Raw genomic sequence first — 25429 nt, forward strand, 5'->3', positions numbered from 1 at the left:
CAGTTATTTTTAAACATAAATTACAAATCTATAACTGACTGTTGAAGACAAATTTTTAAATAGCTTTATTATTGTCAATGTTTTTATAGTTACATTTTCCTCTCTTAGAGGTTAGTTTTAAGTGTTATTCTTCATAATACTTTGGGGGAACTTATTCATATTTCTGCTCCCTCTGAATTTTAAGCCAACTGAAGGAAGACCTTAAAAATCAAATAGAGACCAAACGATGATCATTATTACTGGTAAAGTTGACTTAAGCTTTTTTTTAGTAGTTAAACTACTTTTAGCTCTGTGTCAACTTTCTTCATGTTATTTATACAACCCAGCCATCTCTTCAAGGGGCAGGACTTGTCCCAGTGGGACTAAGATGAGGGAAAAAGAGATGGCACATTACCTACAGATAGGCAATTGCCAAGAAAGGCTGTGACAGTCCCACTCTGAGGCCCTTTGCCTAGTGCTCCAGTACCTTATTCCATAGCTCTTTCATTTGAGGTGGAGACAAAGAAGTAAAATAAATGATGGGGCTGGCAGGTTGGCTGGTAAAAGGGAAAAGAGGAAAATGCCTCCAAATATTTCTTAGGAAATCCTATTTTACAGTATCAGGTAAGAACATGGGAAAAGAGAAACCAGGTTTCTTCGCATGTTTGCATATTTGTAAATTCTAAAAAGATCTAAAGGGAAAAAGCAAATATTATCTACTATGGTTTGTATGGGAGGTATCGCCCAACAGTTCATTTGTGAGTCAACTTAAGAATGTTCAGAGGTGAAATGATTGGATTATGAAAGTTGTAACCTAATTAGTGGATCAATCCATTTGATGGATTAATAATGTGAATAGATTAATAAGTGGTAATTCTAGGCAGGTAGGATATGGCTGGAAAAAGTAGACGACTGTGAGTATGCCCTAGTGAATTATACTAACCCTGGATCCTTGCTCTAAGTTGTCTGTTTCCTGGCCATCCTGTTCCAAGTGGCTTTCCTCTGCTACATCTTCAGCCGTTATGTTCTGCCTCATCTCAGGGCCCAGAGGGATGGAGATAGCCAACCATGGACTGAAACCTCTGCAACCATAAAACTAAAATAAACTTTCCCTCCTTTAAGTTGTTCTTGTCAGGTGTTTTGGTCACAGTGACAAAAAGCTGTCTAATACATTTAAGTTGTATGGTAGCAATAGCCTAGTGGGAAAGATGGGGCATTTTTAGAACCCAGGATAATGGAATATACTACATACAATAAATACAATGAAATATCTCATACTATGTATGAAAATTGTGTTGTGGCAGCTGAGAATGTTTTAGAAATTAGAAAAAAGTCTAACTAGTAAGTAAAAGAGGCATTTTTGTTTAAGCAACAGTGTTTATATTTGCAATATTTGTGTTGCCTAAAACTCAATACAGGTCTGTTTCCTCTAAGGCTACATTCTAAGGGCAATTTCTGACTTTATGCTTTAGGGATCTGGATTTTAATGAGATTGTATGTATGCATACATACATATATACAATTTGACATCAGTAGATATTTTTAAAATATTTTCTTTTTCTAATGATGGGAACATTTTGAGTTATTTGTAACTTGTGTCCATTTTTCTTAAAGAAGAAAAAAGGTAAGATGAAGCAAAGCAAACAAAATCAAATATGTCATTAGAATTTGTGGTGTTCATTGGATGTGGTTGCCTGGATGGCCATTCTTTCTTGATCTGTTTTCCATCCCTTGTCTGGGTACTTTCCTCATCCATATGATACAATAAGACAAAGATGCAGAGGGTATGGGGGAAACAGTTGATGGGGCACCTGTGGACTTAGGAGCATTTCCCAGAAGAGACAGGGTTACAAATCAATAGTGATAGTCAACACAGAAGTCCATGTAATTAATAGCTACAGCAGTGGAAGTGGTCGCACAACATGAACCTACACAGAAAGAGTCAGGAATTTTCCAAGGTTGGTCAGAACAGTGAACTCTTGAAAAACTCAGGGGTTGGGGTGCTCAGTTGAAAATGCTTGTATAACTTGGTCTTTAAAATTATAACAAATGGTTGCAATTTTTCAACTTTTTTTAAAAAAATGATGTTGTAAACTTACTATGAATTAAAAACAACATTCTTAAGAATTTCAACTTGATCAATGAAACAAATTTAAAACCTTTAAAAATTCATTGAGGAAAAATAAGTTTTAAAAAACAAATACAGAAAAATCTGTCATTACCAAAAAGGAACATCATTAGGTAAAAGTAACTAAAACCTCATATTATATAGATAATGGATATTGTTCTAGTTATGTAGTCAGCAGGCAACAGGCGAGCACTTAAAGACTTCAGCTTTAATCTTTGGCTCATATCTCATTTTGGAATCTCATGTTAATTTTTTATTGGATGACCAGTTGATGGTGAACCAATATTTCCTCAGTCCCACATTGCTCATCCTTGGGGAGTGAGTAAATTCTCAGCTTCTGGATTGGCTACTCTTTCTTGACCATTTTGTCGCTTAGGTTCTCTTGGTGTCTAATTTACAAAATGAGGTTGCAGTAGTATAGACACTGAAGTGGCTCATGACCTTAGGTCTTATCTTCTCTCATTTGTGTATGTGTGTGTGTGTGTGTGTGTGTGTGTGTGTGTGTGTTACTGGAGATTGAACCCAGGGCCTTGTGCATATGAGGCAAGCACTCTACCAACTGAGCTATATCCCCAGCCCCAGGTCTTATCTTCTTGATTTCCTTATCCTCTACCTTGTTCTTTCTAGGCTGTTTTTGGCATGGTGGGTCGCTGCAGAATCATGGTCTATGACCTCAATATGGATTTGCCTCCTTGGTGGACCTTGTTTTCCTCTACCCCAGTTGCTAACAACCTCAATCCATTGCCCTGAACAATGGGGTTGGAATACTGTGGCTGGCACCCATAGCATCTCCACATTAAGTAAGGTAGAAAACTTTGCTTGTCGTAGAGCCAAAGCCATTGGACCTGGCTTTTGAGATCACTCTCCAATCCTCAATTCTTTCCCTCATTCTCATTAAATTGTTAATTCTGAGGACTCATTCAATATGCATAGTGTCTATAATGGTTAAACTCTGCAGCTTTTTTACTGCCTTAACCTGGAACTGTACCAGTTCCTAACATTTGCTGTCCAGACCTATTTAAGCAGCTTTTTCATTGCTGGGACCAAAACACATTACAAGAATAATTTTAGAGAAGGAAAATTTTATCTGATGCTCACAGTTTCAGAGATCTCAGTCCATAGACAGCCAACTCCATTGGTCTGTGCCTGAGTGAGTAAAAACATTATGGTGGAAGGATTTGGAGGAGAAATGCAGCTTAGGATATGGTCACTAGGAGAGGGGGGGATGGGGAACTACATTGGGCTTTCCAGGGACAAAATATATGCTCAAAAGTCATGCCTTTGATGATCTACCTCCTCTAGTCACACCCTAACTGCCTACAGTTACACTCAGTTAATTCATTCAAGTGAATTAATGTCCTGATTAGGTTAAGGCTGTCATGACCTGATCATTTCACCTTTAAATTTCTTTGCATTGATTCTGACATGAGCTTTTAGGGGACACTTCATAGCTAAACCATAACAACACCCTGTCTCCTTCAACAACATTAAACTCTTCAGTATCTCCATCTTTTACACTGTGAAGAGACTTCCTAAGGTGATTTTTTTTTTTTTATGGCAGCCTGACACACAAATACATCTTCGCTGGTGTTACTACTGGTGATGAAACCATATCTGTTTCTTATGTTGAATCATTTTACTGTTCCACAGCCCTTCCTTTCCATAGTCTTCTTATCCTGTGCCAATGTGAGGCCAGCCATGATCCTTGTGCCACTGTCCATGGTACTGGTCCACAATGCTGACAACCAAGGACCGCAGGTAGCTGTTGTATCAGCCTCCTTGTTGACATTGTGGTGACAGTGACTTCTCCCTGGTGTGAAGGTTACAGGGCCAGATGTAACAGTGATTTGTTCATGGGACTCCTGGGGTCCACATTGTGCCTACTACTGGTCGAATTCCACATACAACTTTTTAGTCTGCTAAAATTTAATTATAACAGCCTACTGCAGGCAGGAAGACTTATTGACAATGAAAACAGTGAATTAACCCACATATTGTATATTTTGTACATTATAGACAGTGAAAAACACACAAGAACTGAAAGAGATCACTTTTTACTGAAATAGGCAATTTACTAGAGACAGACTGCTCATGAGAGGCATTTTAAGTGGATATACACAATACATGGGTTCCCTGCAACAGCAACAGTGATGGCTACAAAATTGTGACAGTATTATAGTGTGCACTTCCAATATTTTAATGCAGTTATGATTTAATACTGCATCTTTATGTTTGTTTTCATTTCCTGTCACTGTGAATGACACTATGAACAGTCTCTGTGTGCGTAAATTTTGATAATATTAACATTTTATTATAGATTTGTGGTTATTTTATATTAATAAATGATAAAATTGACTATCATGTATATACATTTTATGCATTCATGGCATACTTAATTTTTATTATTATTCTTATTTATTATGATTATTATTTTCTATTTCTAGGCTAAGGAGATCATCAGAGAGATTTTCAAATTGATGCAAATCTCAAAAAAAATTTTACATGTAAGTAGACCAATGCAATTTAAACCCACATTGTTCAAATATCAAATGTATACTCATAACACATTTATTTAATTTCTTTCTTGAGAATAAATAATTTAAGATACCTTACTCTACCTCTTTCTGTATACCATCTTGAGTGGGAGTAGGATCTTGAGAAATATTGTCAGTGAACATTATTCCAGGTAGTTGGAGAATTAGAAAAACCTGCTGAAAACCAGTGGAAGGCATCCATGGAGATTAGAAATGCAGGGAGGGCATTTTCTGTGTTCTCAACAGCAGTTTTGTCCTTGATTTTAGTCTATTTTTAAGGTTCAGCTGCATGACTGCTATTGGGTTTCTTAAGACACTAAATTGTCTTTACTTTAATATTATATAACTCAGAAAGTTTTCCATTATTACAAAACAAAAAAGACTTTTATACAACACAAGGAGTTTTCTTTTATTGGTTGGACTGCCAGAAAGAACAAACTTATGCTTAGGATAATGTGACTGATCTCCTATAAAGCTAATTCCTGCATTTTGTCATTTGAAATGCTTTTAATAATGTACTATAAATTTTCATGGTGTAATGGTTTTCAAAGAAAGCAAGGGACTCAGTGGCTGTGTTTAAGAATGCATTTAGCATTTTTAGAAGAAGTAGATATATGATCTCAATAAAATCATAGAGTTCAACTTAGTTAGCAAAGTAGAGTTCACTAGAATGAAAGCAAACTATGAGGGGAAAGAGAGGAGTAGAAAAAATACTCTTTTATAAAAGTCATGGAGTTCAGAGAAATATTACAACAAGAAGATCACCTTCCGTGAACATGGACATAGAAAAAATAAACAGTAGGGGAAGATGTGAGCAGGTTTTCTTTATTGGAGTGTGGATAATCTCTCCTAATGGAAATATGCCCATTTTTTTTTCAATGTCAGTTGCTAAGGTAATGATAAACCCAATAAATTAATTACTGTTGATGAAGATTGAATACAATGGCTAATCGGAACAATCCGCAGTGTAACACAATGACTATAGTTGCTTAGACATACAACATCTTAATATGGAATCTCTTTGAGTGGTGAGAATTTCAGATACCGTGGAAAACTAATGGGAGTTGTGGGCTATGAGAACCCATTAATTACATCAGACATGATATGTGTTTCTTGAAATTATGATCTGATATCTGTATAGCCCTAGAAACTAGTTTGGTATCTGGCTCAAGGTAGGGACTTAGTACATACTTAGTAAATGAATGCATGTGGATATTCACTTTTTTGTCCTATGGAGCTGGTGCTATGTTAGATGCTTGTTACAAAACAACAAAATCAAATTTTGTCTAACTTAGACAGAAAAATAGCTTACTGCATTCCATTTGGATTCCTTGAGTGCTGATTGTAACACTGTAAACCCAGTTCTGAGATAACAGGTCAAAGAGAAAGGCAAAAATAACAAAGCAGAACTGACCATATGAGAATTGATAGGGAGTGGTGACTCACAATGGTGATCCCAGCTACTGAAGAGATAGAGGGAAGATATTTGCAATTTGGAAGCCAACTTGGGCAGCTTAGCAAGATATTGTCTCAAAATACGAATAAAAATGACTGGGGATATAGCTCAGAAGTAGAATGCCCTGGGTTCACTCCTAGTACGAGAGAGAGAGAGAGAGAGAGAGAGAGAGAGAGAGAGAGAGAGAGAGAGAGAGAGAAAAGAGAGAGGTAGGGGGACATTTTATACCACCATTGTGGAGCATTATTCCTTGGAATTTATCCCCCAACACACTTGAAAAAAGACATTAGATGCCATTCTAACCATTTACTCCTATTGCCCAGAGACAATGCACAAAGATCACAAGGACAGAGCAAATTTCTTAGCTCACATCTGAAGTCTGGAGCAGAGTCATCTGATTGGAGAAGCCTAGGACACAATCCCTAGGCATAAGAGGCTGTGAAAATAAACATCTGCCACTTTCAGATTTTGGGGTGAGAGGTGGGCTCTGCCTCCCACCAGGAATCCTAAATGGGAGCTTTCCCAAATATAGAAAGATTTAGAACATGAGCAGGAAAAAAACAGTCTACCTCAAGTGTCCTCAGGAGATGAATTTGGAAGGTTTATGTATACAAGATGTTGTCATGCAGCAACCCCAGTTCTGGCTTCTGTAGCTAATGTAGAATAAAAACTGTCTTTCTTTCCCAGCTCATTTGCACTTCCCCACGTGACACAGAGGTTACTAGCCAGACTGGATCCTTCCCCTTCCCCCTCCAGAGCCACCACCAATGTGAGGAGACATTTTTCAGGTTGCAAATGCTTGACTAAACACAGATGGCACTTGTGATTCTTTAAAGAGTTAAAATCAGTGTTCAGAAACAAGAGATTATTGACCAGAAATTCAGCATAAAGGAGAATTATTCCATTTTAATTACAAGACTTAAATGGGAGAACAATTTCACAAGGAAATGAGGAAGACACAAAAGAAACAATAGTCAGAAACATTCAAGATGATCAATGATCAGTCTGACTGGATTCTGGTTCTAGTTTCAACACTTAAAATGATATGTTTTGGTTATTTATTTGACTTCTTATGCCTCCATTTATTATTACCTAACATAGGGGATTGGTATGAGGATTTAATAAGTTAATGAAAGCAAAACACTCAGATTGTCTTTGTCACGTGGAAATATTTATTTATGTGTTTGTTCCCATTTTTCTATTATCAATAAGTGAAATTGCTCTCCCCTGAGGGAGAGCGAGAGAATGGATGACCATTTCAAAAAACAATGTGTTCTTGTTTTGATTTGTTTTGTTTTTGTTTCAAGCTGCCTGTCCCTAGAACTTTCTCAGGCAAACTGGGGAAAATGGTTGGCTCAGGGTTTGAATTTGTTCGGCCCTGAGGAAGAGATAGTAATAAACCATGAATACACAGCCTGTTTCAATCCAGCATCATCCAGTCACAGCATTATACACAGCTTCACTTAATTATCATCATCTTAATGGCTCGATGGCCTCACCTCTCAACCACTCCTTCTGGCAAAATGCTAGGTGTCATCCCGACTTGGCTGTGGCTCTCAACAAATATTGTCATTAATATTTTAAATATGCATTTACCTTAATATGCTTATCCATAAAGAAACCAAGTCCAGATCCCTGCATATGGGTTTTCTTCTTGAAGCTGGACAGTAGCAAGAACTTTGACATGGGCCCACTGGGTAGAATTCAGAAAGAAAACGATAAGCTGCTGATTGGAGGCTCTCAGTAAAAAGTAGTTCCTTTCCTGACTTTTTCTGTTTGGTGACTATTTCCTCTTTCTTTAATGGTCATTGAGCCTAATTCTTTTTCCATTTTGACCTCCATCAAAACTAACCTTACTAACTATTCACAACATTGTTTTGCACTTCCAATTTACAAAGTGTTTTCAAGTATACATTTAGTTCTACTTAAAACTCTAGGGCAGGTGAGAGGATTTGAAAATAATGAGTCTGAGCTTAAGGATTTTTAAGCACTCACTAAGGATCATGCCACCAATAACTAACTGGTGGATTAAAGCCTAGAAAGTCTGTTGCTTAGTCTTCCATGTCATTCTTTCTCTCACAATGGGCATTTCCTAATTAGTGGAACATTCACTAATCTCAGTAGTTTTCACCACATAATCATCACTAGCCCATAATTATTGTACCCTGTTTTTTTTTTTCAGTCCAAAATTTGATTTATAACCTTTCATTGCATAATCATTGCATGGTATAATTCTGTTCTTCATTTTGTTTAAAAGTGAACAGAATGACAATGTACTCACCAGAGGCATATGGATATGCATTTGTCTTCTTGGGTGCTGAGAGACCAAGCTTAGATTTCTCAGTGATCACACATTGTCAGACCTGCCTGGTTTGTTCAGAATGCTAAAGTACTAATGATAAACTCATCTTAAGTGAGTGGAGCATCAGATAAGAAAACCAATAATAGTGGCACAAAATCCTCCTATATAGAAGATCAAATTTTGTTAAGTGCATAGTTTGCAACACTGTGGTAAATTTTATCAAGTGTAATATTTCAACTATAATACACAAATCGATGACAATTGATGTTGTTCACTCCTTTTTTGATGGGAAATATGATTATTAAACTGTCAGGATGAAATAACCTGAATTAGACCATTCAATTTTAACATATATTCATGAGATTTCTGTGCATACTAGTCTTGCAACAGATGGTTTAGTAATAAATTATTTTTAAGTGATATCAGCTTTAAAAAATAAGAAAATAAAAAAAAACTTATCTTAATGGTTGTACCTCACTTTTTGCAAAAAAAAAGATACAAAATATCTGATGATTATTCAGTGAAATATATATTTGCACAGGTGATGTTAGGCTTCCTCCTGGAATGGTGGATCTCAAATAGGAAACTGGAAGCAACTTTGAGTATCAACAAAACAGCACACACACACACACACACACACACAAAAAAAACCACTTCAAAAGAGCCTCACATCACTTCCTATATGGAAGACAGATATCATCATATGTTGAGTTTTCTGAATAGTTATAAATGTGATTTGTAGTCAGTGGCCATGATCAAGTTTATCACTGAGGACTGTTCTGATTCCAGTTAGTGGTAGAATCATGTGTGTTTGTCACTCTCTTAATGAAGAGCAATTATGGAAATATGAGAAATATTTAGATTAGACATCTAAATGAGAATGGGCATACCAATTTGATTACACTGCACATAGAGTATATATTTTTGACTTCCACAATATTCTATTTGAATAAAAATTTTTGGAAAAAGTTATAAAACATGGTGTATATACAAGACTATTATGTATGAAATGGAAAGGGTAGATTGTATTCATTTTATTGTATGTGCATAAATTCTGGAATGATACCAAAAAACTCGCAGTGATATTTACTGTGAAGTAGGTGTAATTACTGGTGAGAAGGATCACATCAATAAATTATTTTGATTTTTATATTTTAAGCATGTATATAAATTATCTAATTATAAACTGTATGTTTAATTTTTATAAAAATAAATTTTTAAAATTATATATAACTAGGAAAACTCTGGAAAAGAGGAACATTAGCAAGAATTTGCCTCATGGATATTAAAATTATAAAGCAGTGAAAACTACAATGATGTGATAATGGTATAAGAATAGAAAAACATATCAAAGAATAAAACTAGGTATTCCAGAAACAGATACAGGTATATCTGAGAATTAAATATATGTTAGGTATATCATCTACAATCAGTTCAGAACATGATGAACTGTTTAGTAAGTGGAATTAGAGCAACTAAGCAGATATCTCTATTAGTAAACTTTTTGTTGCTGTTACAAAATACCTGATAAAATCAACTTAAAGGAGGAAAGATTTATTTTGGCTCATGGTTTCAGAGATTTCAGTTCATGGTGAACTGGCTTCGTTGCTATGGCTTCTGGTGACAGAGCAACATGGTACAGAGGTGGTGGTAGAGCAGAGCTGCTCACTACATGGCAGTAAGGAAGCAGACAGAGACAAAGGTGTGGGGGACAAGATAGGGAATGCCCTCAAAGACCCATTTCCTTCAACTACATCCCACCTCCACTGTTTTAACCACCTCTCAATATTCTGTTGAACTATAAACTGTTCAATGACTTAATCCATGGATGAGGTTAGCATCCCAATCACTTCTCTAAAGCCCCACCTCTTCACGTTGCAGTATTGGAGACCAATCCTTTAATAAACGATACTTTGGGGGACATTGCAGATGTAAACTATCAGAACATATGAAAAAATTAATTTTGACCTATGTTACAAGGCTCATTAGGATACATGTCAAAGGGACAAAATATTTAAATGTAAGAAATAAATATATAAAGAAACCTAGAAAGAAAATAAGACAAGATATCTTACGCACACAGAGATATCCTTGTCTTGTACAGTATAACATAGGGATATCTAAATCGTAGAAATATTTGTCAATTAACAGGGGGATGATTTCACAACTGTATTTTACAGTGTATATTTACTAAAATGCATGTTGTATACAATAACATAGAATTGTATTTGTCAATTTGAAAAACAAAACAAAACCCTCCTCTATTTAGCACAGGAGTCTGAGACTGGGCTCATATGTGTTAAAAGAAAAATAATTTTCTCTGGTCAATAGTAAGAGAATTAGTGGTTTAAACAAATTCCATCAGTCATTTTATTACATTGTGGAACTTTCCAGATCTCTTATCTTCTAAATACAGCATGCAGAATTTCTTTAACTTCTTTTAATATGGTCTCCATTTTATTTATTTCTTTTTATGATCATTACTATTACTGTTAGTAACATGTGGAGCACTAATGTGTTACTGATCAGTTTGGGAAACTATGCCGTAATAAACACAATAAAGAAATCAGTGATTTTTTTTTTTTCCTGGAAGAAGGAAACAGTTACTTTACAGAAAATTTAAGAAGAAATATTAAAGATAGTTAAGTTAGGTTAAAAATATCCATTTTAATGGTAAGGCATAACTTTAATTCATTCATACATCTCATATTATTTAATACATAAACTGTGTTGGTTAAATAGAAATTACACAGGTACTTATAGAATTTCCTTTTTAATATTAGGAAATATGTTTCTTTATGCATCTCAAAAGGAGAAAACAAAATCTCTCTACTGTGGTTGTCCTCTAGCTCCTACTGTTATAATGTGAGCATTCATTTCACTGAAAAGTGGTCTAAAAAGAAATCCTGAGGTCCTGATATTTATTTTGAACTATTTCTCTTTGGATGAGCGTCACCAAATATTTCTAGAATATGAAGTCAAAGAGAAACTATATTAGATTTGCTCTTAAAAATTTCAATTAGATAATCCCTTCACTGTTAATTAAATGGCAGTATCCATACTATATTTTCAAAGGTTTTTGTTTCACTTTTTTTTAAGGCCATGCAGATGAAAATAAGCATGGATTTTTTTTTTTCCTTAGACACCAAAATGTTCTTCTCCCTTCTGAAATACTCAATTATTTACACATCATTCTTCATGGTTGGAGTTAATTTTCTTCCCCACAAGATAGCTAACTGAGGTGTAAAGACTTACATAAGTTGAGAGTTCCCTATTAAATACACAGATAAGTAGATGATATGTTAATTTTGATTGGGAGAACAATATAAAATATTACACAGATTAAGAAATTTCTGAAATAGTTATTAATATTGTTGTGAAATATAAAGTAAGCCTGGGGAGAGGGGAAAGGACATTTTGAAAGCTAAGTGATCAAGGCAAAGACCTTTGGATTTAGAAAAATACTAAGACTGTATAGCCTTTTTTAGCAAATTTTATTGAAGGGCTGAAAAATAAAGGTATTGTCCCAAGGTCATTAAACATGTGTTTGAAAGAGCCAGAAAGCAAAGGCTAAGTACTCCTGGATGTTGCTCTTCCTATTATTTATTTTCTCTCATCCTTTCTAATTCTTTTCTTTTTGCCCGTTTATCAGATTGCATTCTGTAATTTCTCTTCAAGGATACTATGCCAAAGACTGAGTTGGTGGGTTTTTGTTGTTGTTGTTGTTTTGTTTTTTAATTTTCCCTTTATCTTGGTTAACAAAAGGAAAAAAAATAGCTTACACTTATTTAGAATCTACTTTGGTCCTATCAATACTTACGGTGTTGAATAAATGTCGACCATTTTCACAAATGATAGCATATATCCAAGTCAGTTAGTTTGGCTCTGCCTTACTTGTTACAAAGCCAGCAATTTTCAATGAAATTAAAGAAAGAAATAATAGTCTTATTTTTCATGAAAAGATCATAGCCTTATTTTCAGTTTTGTTAATTTTGATATTTTAAATATCAGTGACACAAATAATGTCCTAAAACATGAGCCTCGATTCATGCATCCACTACATACTTGACATCACTATTTGGATGCTTAATAGATGTCACAAAATTAACATGTCAAAAGCTCAAATTTCTATCAACTTGTCCCTCATCCGGTGTGCCATACTTACATGATACCACCAATCAACCAGTTGCTCAAGCAAAACACCTCAGTCATCTTTGATCCTCATACTCCAGATCCAAATAATCAGTAAGTTCTGTTGGCTCTAGTTTCAGGATTTTTTCTGCATCTGACTGAAGTCTTATCAACCTTACCATTACTCCCTCAATTCTAGCAGGAGTCACCATGGTCCATAGCACCATCTAAACTGGTCCCTTTGCTTGTGCTCTTTCACTGCCATATCCTGTTTTCCATATGTCAGCAAGAATGAACCCTTTAAATGTGAATTATCCTTCTCAAACACCTTCCCAGCACACTCAGAAAAAAAAAATCCAAATTTCAAAGTCATCTCTCGGTTTATAATCCTCTGTGCCCCCTTTGTATGTTCTCAGTTCCAGCCTTACTGATGCTCGTGCTGGATTTTGAGCCTTCCAAAATTTTAGTACTTGAAGTTCATTGTTCTTGATATTCCCTCTGCTTGGGATGATCATTATTTACATATCTGTAACACTTTCTCCTTCATTCTATTCTTTGTTCAAATAACTTTAATTAGTTTCTTGATCGCCTTACCTAAAATAATATTACATGCTTTTCTAACCAGTTTCTGTGCTTTATTTTTCTTTCTTGTAGTTTGGCTTAATATTGTTTATATATTGGCTATTATCTTGACTTCCCCACATGAATGTTTGCTCTGTGACTACAATTACTTACTGTTATGCTTCTAGTGATTGGTGTAGTGCTTAAGTCATAGATGACACCTAACAAGTATTTGTTAATTGTTTCCAAATGTGATCAAAACTAGACACACAAAATCAAATTGTAATTCTGAGTCCTGTAAGGACACTTGACTGAAGTCAGGAGATCAGGAAAGACGATGCAAATATGAAAAGAGAGGAAGGGGATCCCTGAGTAATGTTGGGGCCTGCTAAGTGTGAGAGTTGTATTAGTCAGTCTGATCCTCTAGAGGATCAGAACCCATAGGGTATGTATGTATAAGTGTAAAAGGGGATTTCTTAGATTGACTTACACAGTTAGAGATTGGAGAGTCTCACCATGGCCATCTGCAGAGGAGAGACTAGAATCCGCTGTCCAAGAAGACGGCAAAAGCAACTGAGACAGCTGCTAGGGAAGAAGGTAACTTGCGTGCATCTCAGTTGATGATCAGTTTTCTTGAGATGCTCAAGAGGAAATGTTAACTAAGTTGTTGGTTATAAGGGCTCAGAGCTTAAAGGAAATAGTTTGGCTAAAGATATAATATTTTATGTCATCTGTTAGTAGCTAGTTATGTTAACTAAGAGTGAAACAAAAAGGAATTTTGGAAGGAGATTAGGAAGGGAATGTGTAGTGAAAAGAACAATCAGTCTGTATTATAGCATGTTGGAGGCGTGCCAACATTTGATACACAGGTAAAGATAGATGAACTTGCTAAGGAGACAGAGAAGGAGCTGTTAATCAGACATAAGAGCATATCAATGACTGACAAAGACATTGTAAGGCGATTAAAAGATCAATAGCTCAAAGAAAAGTGTCCATAGCTCCAGTGCTTTAAGAATGTGCTACTTCTCACTTAGAAATTTTGGAAATTGCCTAGGTTAAATATTTATATTTTCCCATTAGAAAGATGCACAGGATGCTGGAAGAGGCAGGGTAATCTCCTCAAACCACTAAGCTCCATATCACTTGTTTGTTGAAACATCTTTTCAGTGGCCTCCGTGGAATGGCTTAGAAGGATCAGAGTCCTGATGTTCAGAATGCCCCTTGAATGAAATTCAGTTTCCCTTTTCAACTTTGACTTGTACAGCATGGCTCCCCAATATGAACCTTTTGCTCTGGACTGTCTAAGCATTTAGGCGTCCCTGTAATGGTCTTCAACAGACTGAAATATTTGTGGGTTTTAATTTTTTTTCTTTACTACTGCATTTAATTTTTCTGGAATACCTTTATCATTCTACCTCATTCAGATCAACTCTTGTCATTTAGAAAGTCTCTCCTTTTTTTTTTTTTTACTCTGGGAGTCATGAGACTGTTTTGTCAATACTCTAATATGATCAAGGAAAGAGTTTGGTTTATAATGTGTTTGTGTTTTCCACCATATCTAGCTCACATTTCCATTTGTTCAATATTAAATGGATATTTATTGAGTGCCTATTTTGGGCCAGGCACGGCAAAGAGCTAAACAAATAGCTTCTGGCTGAACAACTGTAGTTGCTTGCTTTTAAGTGCTGGAATGAGACTATTTTACAGAGCACAGAGCTCTCGTATTTGAGGTGATATGCGATGACAGAGATGATACCTAAGCTTATTGGGCTAATTTCATGCTTTTGTTGTATCTTACAGAGCTCAGGTAAGTTTCAACAAGATCCCTGTTTGAAGGAAAAGAACAATTCCTTCTTTCCTTTTAAAACGATGAAACCTTAATATTTAAAAACCTCCCTGTACAAGCTGTTGGTATGAAATATCACAACATCATGTCTGAGATTCAATTTAAATATTAATGAAAATCTTAAGCTTTATCTGGAACAGTTAATTTGGAATTTCAATTCATATTCACACCCTCATGCAAAAGGCAGATAGAGCAAAGGGGGAGGCTGTGTGTTTTAAAGGATTTCTGAATAAGATTCCCCAGCAGATGCACTGTTTGCAGACAAAGCAGCACAGATGTTACTTGTCTGTCACAAGGCTTGCCAGCCTATAATGAGGCTCACTTGACTTGGTGCGTGTGTGCACGTGCATGTATATGTGTGTGAGAGAGAAAATGTATGTATGACAAAGCTAACATACTACCACGCCAAACATCAAGTGCTCTCTCCTCTTCCGTGTGCATGCTGTTCTGAGGAACACAGAGAAGAAAGACAGCAAGAAAACTGAGGCTCAAGTCCATTTTAAAACATACAGCTTAAAAATGGGGCCAAATAAGTATGTATTTAAAATTGTATGGAATCTTTGAATCTATGTTCTGATTGACAAATGGCATGACAGTTTCATTAAATGACATAACACAGCAAACTTCACAAAGTGCAATTTTATAGGATACCTAAGAAAAGTCTTAAGTAAATGACCATTGGGCAAAGGCACTTCTGTGTCCCTGTGGATCCAGACATGAGAACAGACTACTGATTTTCAATTTTTTCTTGAATGCCCCCAAGCAAACATTCTTGAATTTGGCTCATTGTGTTGTATGAACAGTGATTGATCTTGTCAGTCGAAAGTCAACCACATTTAGCCCCTTGCAAAGCAAACAGTGCGGCCAATATCTTAGTCAAGTTCTCTTTGCTGCTGCTTCAGCTGTCAAAGTCACTGGTGCAATGCAGCATTCGAGGTAATTTCCATTTAGTGGTGAAAGCTGTTTTCTTCAATTTCTTGGCTTCTTTGTCTTTTCACTTGCCCCCTATCCATCTAATACCATTCCCATGTCATTGGCACACTTATTTTTTTACCTCACCTCACTGATTTCCTCCCCACCTGCATGACATGCCTACAGCCCCAGTGCTGCTGATGCCTTATCCATCCAGGGCTTCCTAGTTTGGTGACATTCCAGAGCAGAGCTCAGCCCACAGGCATCTGCCAATGTGCAGGAACCCTCCTCTCCAGCAATTATTCAGTTTGATTACACACGATGATAAGCTATTAAGAGGCACTCATGCACAGCCCTTTATTTACCAACAATTGAAATCTCCTGGTTTGCTTCCACTGTGTAAGAACCTAATTGCAGTGAAGTAAACAAAAGGAAAAGGCAGTCACCTGTGGTGGGAATAGTGCTCCAGGGCAGTGAGTTTAAGTCTCCCAAATAAAAATGAGGTTGATAGACCAGACACATCATTTTCCAAACTCACATGTAGGTAGAGCAACTCCGAAAACTAGATAGTTTTTAGAAGCCCTCTTCCTGTTTCTTATTCTTTAGGACAACATTCCCTTAGGTCAGAAGGGAACAGTCTCATATTCACATATTCACTTCTGGTCAACAAAATGAGGAGCAGAATTTCAAAGAATGCTTGCCCAAAGGAAGTTCTCTTTCATAAACACTTAACTATCCAAAGTTCTAAGTTTCCATTAATAATCTGTGGACTGCTGCTTTATTAATGGAGTTACAAGAATACTTTCTGTATAAATATTCACAACAAATACATAAGTTTATTTTATTATCATTGCTAACTCTAAAAAAATGCTGATATACATTTGTGGGTTAAGTATTTGTATCAATTGTAAGAGTCTTTCCACTATTAAGTTTAAGCCAGCAGTTTTAAAACTAAGAATCTTTTATTTCCAAAAAGAAGACTATTTGTAACAAGCCACTCTTAATTCTGTCAAATGTTCAAATGCCATTATCTTAAATCATTAAAAACACCTAGCTTAGAGAACACCATCTTCTCCCTAACAACATATTTTTCTCCTTCCCACAATCCCATCATCTCCAACCTCTACACAGGCATTTTGTAGCCTGGAGGAAGAAAAGGGAGATTAATTTGTTATCAAGTACTTTAAGGGTTTCTTTCCTTCCTTTAATCTCCTTTAGAATCCTTCCTCCCCTACTTTTGTCCACACCTATTAATGTACCACCTCTTTCACCCAGATCAGCAACAGTGCAGAGACCTACAGATACTATTTTGCATTTGTTTATTCTCAGCTATAGCTGGGAATATGATTCATAGCAGTATACAGTGAAATCTTGCTATTGTACGGGGTAGAAAAGAAAATTATATGTCCTGTGGAATTCACAGCAATGAACCCATGTAAATATACATTATGACTGTTTATATTTGGAAGCTGTGTGCTGTGAGGTCATAGGGGAAGTTGGGTCAATAGCATGTGTGGTCCATGCACTATCTGAAGTTTGCAGGAATGATAGTCCTGCTACATTTTTGTACACACTCACAAGGGCACATAAGTACTAACCAACATGTCTAGTTTCTTTTATGCATATGTTTTCCAGTGAGTCATCTCAGAGTGTCAGAAGATGTGATGAATATTTTATTTATAAATACAACTAACTCCTAGACACCCAGTTAGCACTCTGGAAAAAACATCTCTAAACACACTTAGATATCTTCTAAGTAAGGCCATCACAATGCACCTATAATTGGGAGGATAAAAAAAGATAAGGTACATAATTTGTGTGTACAGAATTTTTGAAGTCCTCATGAGAAGATTTTATTTTTCTGAACTGCCTAACTACAATTAGACATACACACAAACACACATACCTCAAAATTTCTCAGAAAACTAGAATTAAATAAGCTCTATTATGGAAATGGAAGCATTATGCACCAAGCAAATAATTTCTGAAAATCTACAAAACTTTAAGATATGAGTATTGCAAAATTTCATATTTGGAAATCTCCTTTGAAACTTGAGAAGAATCCAAAATTTATGTTTAAAAATTCAATGACTGTATAATAATATTTCTACTTGCTTTTTATTACTTTCAAATCAAGATAGAAGATATCAGTTTGTCCAAATTTCCTCTTCCCCAATCTTACAGTGTTACATGTTCACAAACATTTGTCATAGAGGCTGAAATTTTTGATCCGTGAGTGTTCATTTTTCATTAAAAATGACCCCAACTCATTTAAAAATGCTTTTTACAAATACATGTTCAAAATAAATGCAGTTTTAATATGAAATTAATAGTTATATTTCAATGTCATAAGAAAAATATAATTCGATAGTTTTATTTAAATAAAACTCACAGAAACAAATTAATCCAAACACCATGCAGATAGTTTTAGAAAGATACCTATAGTAAGAGACACAAACACACATATGTAAACTTAAAACAGTGTTTTTGTTTTGAAGTACTTATGAGAACTGCAATTACTTCAATCTTTTAAAAAAATTTTTCTATTTCCCACCAAGAGAATATTCTAAATTTTGTTCCAAATAGAAATTTCCCTTGATGGTCACATTTAATGCAGACCACCTGTCATCCTTCAATCTAAAAGATTAAATCATACTGTGTCCTAAAACTTAGGTAATCTTTCCATATTCCAAAGGGCTCATAATGTAATGGAAATTTTTAGGTTGTTTGACTTCCCAGGCTCTAATATTGTTTTTGAGAAAAGTAATCAGAGGGAATATTCTCTTATGGTTTTGTACATACATCATTCCAGTAGTTTAGCTCTAAAACAACCAAAACCAGGGGAAAGTATCAAGTTAAACAATGTCAAAAAGCAATTGCTATTGGTGTTGCTGCCAGCCTATTACCACGCTCACTCTATTAATACTCTTCTGTGATGAAAACATTTAGCATTATGATAAATGTGATCATTACCAGTTACAGAAAATGCAGGAGAAAATTTGGAAATGATTTTTCCTATTTATCCTTTGGTAGTTGCTGTTATAACAATTTTGTTCATTAAAATGATTTAATCATGACTCCCACGTTGAATTTTTTTGGGGGGGCGGGGAGTACCAGGGATTGAACTCAGGAACACCTGGCACTGAGCCACATCCCCAGCTATTTTGGACTTTATTTAGAGACAGGGTCTCACTGAGTTACTTAGTGCTTCACTTTTGCTGAGGCTGGCTTTGAACTCTCAATCCTCCTGTCTCAGCCATGTGAGCCCCTAGGATTACAGGCATGTGCCACCCTCCCTGGCTACCACATTGATTTTAAAATGTATCCCACAAAGACTTCCTGCCTTTGCCAAAGCACTTCCCTCTTCTACTATTCTTCTCCACTAATCCATTTATAAAACATACTCATCCTTCAAGAGGACCTAGCTCCTGGTTGTATGAACTCACCATTTCCCTATAGTTTAGCCCTCTTCCTCAATGGGCTTTAAAAGACCCACGTTCTCAGTTACTTGGATCCTTCTATTTCCTAAGAATTATGTCTTGTCCAGCCTGTATTCCTGTCTGGAATATAAACTTCATGAGGTCAGGAATTAAACTCTCTTTGCCACAGAACCTCAAATTATTTTTCACTTATGATAAAATGCTCCAAAGAGACTGTGCAAAGTATTAGGGAAGTTTCTACTTAAATGTATATATATTACATTCTCAATGTCTTGAAGTTGTTTTTATTTTATTTTATTCTTTGTCTTGTTTTGTTTGGAGGGCAGTAGTGTTTCCCAGGGCATCTTGAATAAATGGCGAACTCCTGCATGGCAGAGCACTGGCCTAACTAGTGTCTCCTCATAGTCCCAAAGGTAAGGGTGCTCTGCAGTGAGCATTCCTTGACTGTTGAATGAGTCACTCATCTTTAAAATAGGTCGTGGTGTCAACTGAAAGTGACAGACTTGTCAATTCTAAGAGGTAAAACTCAAAAGGATATTCTTTATAAGCAAATGCACTGATTTTGAAAAATAATTAAAGATTTCTAAAAATGCTTTTGCTATAGATAAGCCACAATTAAAGCAAAATAATAGATAAGCTTACAAAACCAAATACATGGTTTGTCTTTTTAGTCTTCAAGGCATGTACTTATTTCTTCATATCTTCATTTGTTTCCTCATTCTTTCAGTGATAACACTGTTTATAGGATACTTAATGTGTATACAGCACTATTTTTCACATGGCTTTCAGGATAGAGATACAAACAGGCATTAAAGAGATAATTGCATTAATAATGAAGAAGGACTTTAGAAAGTGTCAATTGTTGTTGCGGACAGTGTAAGGGAATTCTAGTCTTTTCAAAGATAGAGGAGATTTGAGAGCGAGGAGTCAAGGAAGAAGTCCTTGAAGACATTTCACTGAAGCTGAATCCAAGAGCAGGGAGAGAAGTTACCAGCCATGGATGAAGAGAGGAGAGCGGTGGGCCTGTAGGGTGGAGGGAACAAGGAGGAAGTGCTCCAATGCATGATGCTGCTTCTGACAAGAGGTGAGTGAGAGCAAGGCAGGTGGGATGTGGCAGGTAGAGGTCAGGAGATGTAAATTCAAAATTAGATAAGAATTAAACAGCAATGGCTGGATTTATGAAGCTCTTGGTTCTTCTAAAGAAATCAACATTTTTTTTAAAAAAATGTATTTTCTTTTAGTTGTAGATGGACACAATATCTTTATTTTATTTGTTTATTTTTATGTGGTGCCGGGGATTGAACCCAGTTCCTCAGACATGCCAGGCAAGCACTCAACCACTGAGCCATCACCCCTGCCCCCTCAAAATCAACACTTTTATTTTTCTATTTATTTAAAATATTATAGACAAGTAAAAGCAATTCCAAATTTGACTCTAAAAACACTGAAAACTCTTTGTGATTGTTCAACCCTTTAGTTATATAGATTGCTAATCACTTTGCACCAGGAGTTATAGAAGCTTGAGACTAGATGAGTAGGCCTATTCTCACGGATGGCAAAAAGTCAGATGGCACGATAAAGCTTAAGGGGGTAGATCTTTAACCAGATAATCACTGCTTCCGGTGTACTCAATTTTCGAAACAAAATTGCTTTGGATTTGCTTTTCAAAGAAGAAAAACAACAACAACAAAAACAAAAATTAAACAAACAAAAAGCCGAACAAACCCTGGTAAAGAGGTGGTAAGTGATCCACTGATTAGTAGAGAAGTTCAAGCTCTTTTCCTCTGAAGGTCTCAGAGTCTGATATTGGAGTCTGCTGAAATAAACTCGCAGTGGAGAATTAGCAGGAGAAAAGCCATAACAAATATAGTCAATCATAGTTTTAGGTGATACAGAGTCTTCAGGTTGGAGACTCAAAGGCCCCGAGTGAACTCTATATTTTTAAACTTACTTTGATGAAGCAGGGACAGTTCTTCACTAATGGTAGAAATATCATTTGTTATGGTTTGGATATGAGGTGTTCCCCAAAAGCTCACATGTGAGATAATGCAAAGTTTGGCAGAGATGTGAAGTGATTGGGTCATAGCCTTAACCTAATCAGTGAATTAATCCCTGAGTGGGAACTGGAGTCAAGGAGTATGTGGCTGGAGGAAGTGGTTCATTGGGATCATGGCTATGGGCTATATATTTTGTATCTGGAGAGTGGAGTTTCTCTCTGCTTTCTTATCACCATGTGAGCCAGCCGCTCTTCTCTGCCACACTCTTCTGCCATAATGTTCTGCCTTACCTAGAGCCCCTAGGAATGGAGGCAGCCTTCTGTGGACTAAGACCTCTGAGACCTTAAGCCCCTAAATAAACTTTTCCTCCTTTACAGTTGTTCTGGCCAGGTCTTTTAGTCACAGCAACGAAAAAGCTGAGCTAAACACCATTGGACCCAAAGACTGTGATCTGATAGTAAGAGTCTGAGGGACAAAACCTGGCAAGGCCTGTCTGCAGGATCTTCTTGACCTCTCTGTGCAGCTTTCCTTCCTTTTGGGCTGGAGATAGGACCCATAGGATTCTTATGTTCTACAGTCAAACAAGGTAGGCTAGAGGATTTCTTTATGTTCAACTCATATGCAGAAGGTGGAAGAAAATTACAGTAATGTTTTTAGGTTTTATGGTTGACTTTGGGAAAAGGGGTTCTGGTTTCTAAAATCCGCCTTGAAAAAGCAGAATTATATGGCTTCTCTGGCTTGCCTCAGAGGAGATAATGAGGGATGGGAGACAGCAAGGCAACAGAAGGTCAGAGAGAAACTGCTTGTGAAGTTGCTTTGGAGGCCTTCACTTTGTTTTCTGGGCCCCAACATCCTTATGAATTCTCAAAAGAGTATGTACAGTCGGGTTTAGAAAATTGAAGCTTTTGGTGCAAACTCCTATCCATAGCTTCTTTATACATAGGAGACAAACTGCTGTATTTTGCTATAGTGAAATGCAAACCCTTTGTGTATCAACAGAGTCTAAGGGAAGATATATCACCATGACAACCATAACTCCAATGTCGAGCCAGAAAATGGACACTCTGTGATGTGTAGAATTGTATTTAGACGGTGGTCTCATGCAGTTCTCAGGGGTCTGGTGGCAAAGATGGAATAGGAGTAAGTAAGAAGTCATTATCTACTGTTTATCACACTGCTGTGTGGGTTAGTAGACATCATCTAGATACAGCTCATTTGCTTTACTTTATCCTGCCATCATTCAGAGATGGCTATCTGTGTGGAAAATATGGTTTTGCATTGTAGGAAAGAGGTTACCTTCTGACAAAAATTTCCTCATGATTTTGACTTTCTGTGTCACCCCAAATTGATGATTATAGGTGACTCTGTTAGGTCCCTAAACATTACCATGTGGTTTCTGTTTAATGTTATTCTTGGATTGCATTATGTAAGTAATAAACAGAAAAAAATCATCTGTTCATTTGTCTACAAATTTGCTCACAAGTAATAAACTGTAGGAGATTTAAAATACCTGGAACCTATTTTCCAGAATATCCCCTGCTTGACAGATTAATATAATCAATATAGAACTGATTTTCAAAGTGATAAGTGATAAGATGGGAAAACAGAGTTATGCTTTTAATTATGTAGTCTTCTGAAGAAGTTTACTCTTTTCTACATCTTTTTCAAAAGCAAACAAGAAATTTTATTAAAAAGAAAATTTTCATTTTTAATTAGTAATATCCATTCAAGAGATTCATATATAATAAAAGTAAAATTGTGTTAAGTCTATCGTATATTAATAGAAATGTCAAACCTTTTTTTATCGGAGCACTTTTAAGTTAAAAAGCTCTGACTTTTTATAGGTCCATGAAAATCAGACTTTCATTATTTAAAATCTGGATGGATTAGTCAAACATATGAAACAGGCCAGGTGTGGTGGCACATGCCTGTAATCCCAGTGGCTCAGGAGGCTGAGGCAGGAGGATCACGAGTTTAAAGCCAACCTCAGCAAAAGCAAGGTGCTAAGCAACTCAGTGAGACCTTGTTTCTAAATAAAATACAAAATAGAGCTGGGGATGTGACTCAGTGGTTGAATACCCCTAAGTTCAATCCCTGGTTCCCCTCCCTCCAACTATCCCCCTCCAAAATCTGAAACAATTTGTGAGGATATTAACAACTTTTATATTCCCAATGTAAACACAAGTTTACATTGTGTTCTCAAATACCCATAGACATAAAATACCTCCAATATCAATTACTTATTTTCTTAACCTGTCAGTCAATGGGGGGAAAGGAATAGCTACATAAGCTAGTGAACCCTGAGGAATAGAAGGAGGAAGAGAAATTAGTTTAGAATCTTTTTTTATGACTGAGAAGGTCCTCCTTTTATTTACATTCAATTTGCACTTGACTCCTCATTAACATATGCCGTTATTCATCTTTTCATTAGCAGGGAATCACAGCAACCTATAAAGAGACAGAAAGACATTGTAAGCTTTGTAGCACAACAGGTTGGGACAACAAGAGTTGTCTTGTTTGTATAACTTTAGCCTTTTTGATATTACTGAGGAGTAATAGAGCACTCTCACAGAGATCAAGCCTGAATTAATGACTTTGGGATGATGAATGAGCAATTCATCCATAGCTTCCTTTGGGTAGGCAAACAGTCTTAGACCTGTGTGTGAACTACTCTCCAGGCAGCTGGGGAATAGGTCAGGTCAATGCTACTCTTTCCCTGAAAGCACTTTCTGTTCTAGGCATGGGGTCCTTTCAAGGCAGCTAGAAGAATCACATAGATGACTCAGCTTCACGCCCAGGTGCTGGTTGGACTGAATCCTTGGACCTGGGACTGCAGCCTATTCAGCTCATCAGTGAGACATTAAAGAATTCCTGTCCAGAACCCCAAACAAAGCAAGTACTCTCTTTTTCAGTTGGTTTCTCCATACTCCTTTTAAAGTGTAAATTCTCTATTTTCTTAAAATACATAGTCAAATCATTGCCTTCGAGCCTGACTTATGCACTGTTTCATTTCTTTTTGTGACATTACTTAGCTATTGTTTCTAGGCTTACCATCTTAATCTGTAAAAATGAGGATCAGAAAATCTGAGTGATTTTTTTCAAGATTAAAGAGATAACACATAAAACAACAACACCAACAACAACAACAACAAAAACCTATTGCAAAATGTTTGGAACATGGAGAGCTAGTTCTTTTCCAAAATGTGAATCAGAGATTCAGTCCTCCTGAGCATTTTGTTTTCATTCTTCAAAATCTTTATGGCAGATAAATTATTAAAGATAAAAATGTAAAACCTTAACTAAAGTGCCTATATGAAAAACTGGAATTCCACTGAGGAGTTTTAGACAAAGGATTTAATGGTCTGTGCCAGCAATTTCCTACTTCTATTTTGCCTTGCTTTAGATGAAGGAGTTAGAGAAGGATAAACCTCTTCATAGGAGCACACCAGGCAGCTCACCTGTTGGAACATTTCATTGTCCCTGAAGAGTCAAACTAGATTGTCCTGATGCTCTTGAGTTATGGAGAAATAATCATTGCAAATGAAAGCCTTACTTCCAGATTCCTTCATAGCGATGGCCACCACTGAGAGGATGGATGTGAGTATTTGGCCATGTGTAAACTCATAGTCTGTTTTAAAACTCAGAAGAGAAAACCTAAAACAACTGCTCTGATAAAAGTTGGAATGTACTTGGAATCTTAAAGGATTTTTCATTCTTTTTACCTTTTGCACAGTGAGACTTTATGTTAATACACTCAAACTTATGTAAGAGGCAAAGTGTGGTCTGAAGTCTCTATCAAAAAGCATTTTGAAAACATACAGCTAGTCATATCATTGTGAGGTGGGTGTTTTAGTCAGCTGTTTGACTTCTGTGACCAAAGACCTGACAACAACTATTTTGAGGAGGAAAAGTTTTGGGGGTTTATGGTTGCAGTGATCTCAGTCCACAGACAGCTGACTCCATTCCTTGGGGCCTGAGATGAAACAGAGCATCATGGTGGAAGTGCATGGCAGAGGAAAACAGCAGGGAACATGGCACCAGGAAGCAGAAAGAGAGACTCCCCTCACTATGGTTAAAATATAATGCCCAAGGTCACACCCAACTGCCTACAGTTAACAACCAGTTACTCTCTATTAGCAGATT

The sequence above is a fragment of the Marmota flaviventris genome, chromosome 2 (assembly GCF_047511675.1).
Source record: "Marmota flaviventris isolate mMarFla1 chromosome 2, mMarFla1.hap1, whole genome shotgun sequence".
Classification (NCBI taxonomy): domain Eukaryota; kingdom Metazoa; phylum Chordata; class Mammalia; order Rodentia; family Sciuridae; genus Marmota; species Marmota flaviventris.